Source organism: Cryptomeria japonica, chromosome 5, assembly GCF_030272615.1.
Source record: "Cryptomeria japonica chromosome 5, Sugi_1.0, whole genome shotgun sequence".
NCBI classification, from domain to species: domain Eukaryota; kingdom Viridiplantae; phylum Streptophyta; class Pinopsida; order Cupressales; family Cupressaceae; genus Cryptomeria; species Cryptomeria japonica.
In genome coordinates this window covers 475,421,246-475,427,403 of record NC_081409.1, presented here as the reverse complement: position 1 = coordinate 475,427,403, position 6,158 = coordinate 475,421,246, and positions in this window count along the sequence as shown.

The window sequence follows — 6,158 nt, the reverse complement described above, 5'->3', positions numbered from 1 at the left end:
AACACAACACCATCCCTAAAATTCTCATAGAGATTTCAAACACATCAGTTCAATCTTTACCGTTAGATTACATGCAATCAACTTTACATTCTTCTAGGCATCTGCAACCACTCCTGGATCATCACACTTTGAATCTTATAACACATCACGCATTTGTCACTTCATACTATGAGTTTGATCATTCCCAAGATAAACAGTTATCTTTATGCGCCAAAACCATCTAGAAACTCATCACATGCTACATTCTTTTGTGGAATCTTCATCACCAATCATCATTTGGTCATAAATCATCACAACTGATCTCCAAGCTTGATCTATTAGGGTTTTTCTTCTCAACTGGATAGGGTTACTAGTTGATCTTCACTGCTTCATTTTTGGTTGCTTTACTGCTTCATTACTAGTTGATTTGACATCAATGATAACACTTCCTAATAAACTTCTTCAATGCAATCTTCATGCAATGCCAACATTCTCTCCCTTTGGCATTAATTGCAATACAAATATTGATACCGATTGATTGTCATGATTGAGAGTAAAGCATATACTATCCTTCAAATTATTCAAGTATAGGAATCTTGGTTTACATTTTCAACATAAACTATCCTTCAACTGAATCTTAATGTCTTCAGTTAGTAACGGGTTTGCAATCTGTCTTCTCTCCTTAACATACAAGGCTATCAATCATATAATTTTATCCCCCTTTGACAACAATTCCAAAGTGAACATCCATGCTTCACTGATCTGCAATTAGTTGCTCCCCCTGTGGAGTAGCTCAATTCTTCACCAACCATTCTTCAATATTTTCAATAGGCTCCGGGACTGTAATGCCCATACCCTAGTTAGACTTGTAAAACCCGTTTGACCATGATTGACTTCCTATGTGGCATTCTTGAATGGTAGGTTAACCATGGTGAAATGTGTAGTTTAGATAATATAAATAACTGTGCATACTTATTATTGTGCTTTTGCATCGATTCTCGTGTAAATGTAATTGTTCCTAACCCTTGTGATAAATCTTGAGCTAACGCCTTCATTGAATATGTATTTGTATATGCATGCTTGTATGAATTCATGAGTGCAGGAGATTGCGCTTAGGGCAAGGTTCATCTCCTTTGGGATTTGCAAGGTTAAGTATGCCTCCTTCATCTTTAGAATTCGGATTTAGTGGTCATATAACTCTCGTCTTGCCTTAGCCATGGTTAGGTGAGCATCGTGTGTGGATTCATGGGGCTTGCTTTTCATTGGGATGCGTGTCAAGAGATTTGGAGGACTTTCTCGATTTGCATGCCTTGCACGAGGTAAGTGGAGTTTGTTGTTCTAAGTATTAAATTCAAAATTATGATTAAACGTACACATTAGAGATATAGAAATTTAAATAGGTAGTTTCTTTTATATGATTAATCATTAATTTAAGAGATTTGCTTTAAATTATTATTATAGCAAGCTTAAGGTATTTAACTGGGGTTAGTGTGCTCATTTACACATTTGCAACATTTACGCATTTGTAGTTGAGAAATTAGAATAAATAAGACTCTTGCATTAGATTAGTCATTTATTTAAAAATGTCGCTTTATTATGTTATAGCGAGTTAATTTAATAGCTAATTTTAAAATAACGAATTTATTGGGTTATGCGTTTTAGAAAGGAAAAATTTTAAAGTCATTTGGGAGATAGAAATAAATTACTCATTTCCGCATTTTGGAAGAAAAAAGGGGTAAATTATTATTATTAAACGAAATTATTTCCTTTTTACTTGTAAAGTCGATATAGTATAAAAGTTTGATTTTTAGAAAATTAAATTAATCAAATGCCTTACCCGGTCAATAGTTTCGAAATAAGAAGTAGGCCTAAAATTTGTAGTGAGAAATTAAAATTAAAAAAAAAACGCAATAAGAAATGGAAGCTTTTTAATTTTAAAGGAAAAATGAATAAGAGGGATTGAATAAGAGGTTTCCATTTTTCATCAATTTTATTTTAAAAATAAATGCCTAATTTCGAAATTGAAAATTAGGGCAAAATTAGGGTTTCTCTTTTTAACCTAGTTTTGTAAGCATTTTGGGGGTTCTTTTGCTTGGGAGTTTTTTTTGAAAAAAATGGGGGGGATTTGCATTGGAGCAACAGATTGGGGAAGCTCTTCATCAAGATTCATGCCCGGAATTGCAATATGAGGTAGGATTCGAATCTACTCCTTTATTTGTTTGTTGAATACAAAAAATAGTATCACCCATGAATGTTTGAGGCTTAGTTTCAGTTTTCTCTCAATCTTGGTTGTTCTTGAATCAAACCCTCGTTCTTGATGGATTTTGGGATTTTAAACTTGTTAGGAAAATTTTCTCCCATAAAGGAGATTTTGGTATAAATCTGGAAATTCATTTCATGGCTGTGACTGTATATGTTTTTCAAAAATGGGGTTTTTACATTCTTTTTTTGTCAATCCTTTTGGTTTATTTCAATATTTAAAAAAAAAAAACAAAGAAAAGAAGCTGTTGGAAAATGAAATTTTACAGGTGTATTCCATTTTTGCTGTGTGATCCTTCTTATTTTTGACAGTAAAAAAAAATTGTTTTTAAAAAAAAACTTCAAAAAAAAAATATAAAACAAAAAATGCAGAAAACCCCATGGCGGGTATAAACCCCCACCACGGGGTGTGAGGCGCAGAGTCTGCTACCATGGTAGCAGACTGCTACCAAATGGTAGCAGCGCTGCCATGGCAGCCGCTTGCTACCCTTTGGTAGCAGCCGCTACCCATGGTAGCGTGAGCTGCCTTGGGGGCCACGTGGAGTCCACGTGGAACCCCCACCCCAAATGCTATCTTGGTTTTTTTTTTTGGTATTTGTTTTTAAATTTATTTTTAATTTAAAAAAAAAAAGAAATAAACAATTTCCACGATATAATAAAATAAATAATTTGGGTTTTATTATTAGTTTTTTTTAATAAAGTTTTTTTAAATAATAATTAATTTTTATTAATATATATTAAACATGGAGATTATTATATGTGTGAATAAATAATAAAATTGAAATTCGAATGTTATTAGATAATACGATTAATATATATATATATATATATATTATATGTGTGAATAAATAATAAAATTGAAATTCGAATGTTATTAGATAATACGATTAATATATATATATATATATATATATATATATTTGAAGGAAATTTACATGTATATAGTGAATAGCTTTTTAACAATTGGTGATTTCATTTTTTTTTAAATATTGTGATATTCAGGAACAACTTGTGATTCGATCTGATCATGTTGTGAACTTAGAAATAGGAAACTAAATGTTAAAGTGTTTTAGATTCATCATGATAATTTTGGAAGAACTCAACTGATATGCTAACGAGATCATCAGAAAACTTAATAATGTGTCGATTTGAGGTTCGAAAGTGGATGATACCTTCTTTTAGTAAAACAGATAGTTTAGTCATTCCTCCCCCGATGAAGTGAAATAGATAATGGTAAAGAAGGCAAGTTCTTGCTAGGTTTGTTTTTGGACTCTGTCACCGGTTTACTTGTGTTGGTCATAGCCAGTTACGTTCCTAGTCAGAGTATCGTCAGTCATTAGTACTTGTAATTTGCTTGAAGTGTTCAGTTGGATCCGCTTCAAAAGGGATCATTATGTAGATTCCGACCGAGTCGTCTGTTGTACATTGATTTTATACGCCTAAGTGGCAAGATGTAAAAGACTTATAGATCATGTATTCCTAACGATATAATACCAAAGGGGTCTTGCAGTTGAGCAGACCCGGAGACGTAGCCCCTTTAGGGGTGAACTCCGAGATCATATCTGTGTTATGCGATGTTTTAGTTTCCCTTGTTTCATGCTTTAAGTTATTCATGTATGGTTGCTATTCATAAGTGTATGATGGAAAATTAACGAATTTAAATCAAATGCACAAAATTAGACATCTTGAGGAATGTAGTTATTTAGGTTCATAAAACTTCGTAAATTGTGATTATGGCAAAGTATTCAAAATATGTTAATTTAAATTGTAATAGTGGAAAGAATCTTGCTAGAATACTTCATTGGATTAATTTGTTAATAAGTATGTTAATGGAATGAATGTAAAAGGGAAACAAGGTTAAAATTTATGTCACAACTCCTAGATTGAAATCTAAAGGATGCACATCATATAAATATCTACCTTTTTACCTTAGTAAATGAATCACGCCATGTTAATTATGTTCATTGCATTGGACGAATTTGTTAAGTTATTTCACGCTTTAATCATAACCAATAATCCTCACCAGATTAATTTGATAATCGTGTGGGCTCAACTAGGCCTCCATGTTGTATATTGGATGAATATACTTAATAATTTATGTTGTAATTATAATCAATAATCCTCACCAGATTAATTTTAAAAAAAATGGGTTATCTCAACTAGTCTTCCATAATTATAACCCCAACAAATGAATTTCTCTATGATTGCTAAAGATGAACTGGAAAGGAAGGGATTCAATTAGCTGTTGATACATTAAATCTTAGTAAAAGTATCTCCCTCCTATTAACTTCATTTACAAGAAAAATGATATGCAACAAGATAATTGTATTTCAATCCTAATGGAAGAACATCACTATGGTCTTATTATTCAAATCTTGAAATGATGAATATCAACTCGCTAACTAAATCTTAAAGTTAAAGGATGAACTCATGTGGCTCTAATACATTTTCAACGTAACGATTTTAGCCATCTAGTAGTATTATTAAAACTCCAAAGAAATCGATGGCTTCTCACATTTTATCCTCCATAAAGCAACTGTAAATCTTTAGTCTGGTTATGCTCAAACCTTAATGAGGGAACCACACTCTTTTAATTGTAGTTAATCCTTAAGGAACGAAATTTTCTTATTAACCATACCTTTTAATATTTAAGAAAGATATCAAATGTGGGTGAATATTTTAAAATCAAATGAAGAAATCCTCGCTTTACTAATCGTAGTTTAACCCTAAATGAATGAATCTCGTTAAGCATATTTATAGCATTAAAGGAGGATGTCAAGTGTGGATGGTTATCTTAAAACCCTAATGAACGAACTTTGTTATATTTAAAACGCTTGAACCTATTGGGAGGCCTCCTAATGAAATTATGAATTAAAGTGCATTGAGTAGTTAACCTCTCGATGGCCTCCTCATCAACCAAAGTAATTGAACGCTTCCTAAAATTATAAGATGTCAAACCATGGAACACATATAATCAAGATCTATGCAATATCTCGTAATTTAAATATTCAGTTTAATGGATCTAATGACGCAAGTTGAGTTAGGTGTAAGGTTATGTAATCGTGTTAGGAAACTCCTTAGGATTGTTTGAGCCTTCCACTGTGATAACTAAGTTGACAGATAACTCCAATGTATTTTAATGTCGTGTCTAATTATGAACTGAGTTAACTTCAAACTATCTTAATGTTGTAACTTTTCATTAACGCTCTTAATTATTATTTAAAAAAAATAAAATTTACACTCTAATTGAGTGTTTTTAACTTAAACCCTTATAGGGGTTTCCTGGCGGGGCATTACAGGGACTGATATCTTCCAAATCTGCTTAATTGATTTCATGCAGGGATACAACCCCTAACTCACCTCTGATATATTCAAATGTAGCCTTAGGTAGAGGCTTAGTAAAAATATCTGCTAGTTGTTCTTTAGTGGAAACATGCTCCAGTGATACATGTTTGCTTTGAAATTTCTCTCTCAGGAAATGATACTTCAGCTCTATATGCTTAGTCCTAGCATGCAACACTGGGTTCTTAGAAATATTTATAGCACTTGTGTTATCACAAATTTTTTTTACTAGTTCTAATATCTTCATCTTGAAACCTTTCGATATGTGATTCATCCAAATTGCTTGGGTACAATTCATGTAAACTACAACATACTCAACTTCTACTATTTATTGAGAGGTACAACTCTGTTTCTTGCTACTCCAAGACACTAATCTACCTCCAAGAAAAAATGCTCCTTCGGTTGTACTTTTCTTGTCATCAACATTCCCTGTCTAATCTGCATCGATATAAACTTTTAAGTCAAAGTCTCCTACATATGGATACCATAATCCATAATCTATTGTTCCTTTCAAGTATTTGAAAATTCTCTTGGTTGCAATCATGTATGACTCCTTCGGATTTTTCTAAAATCTAGCA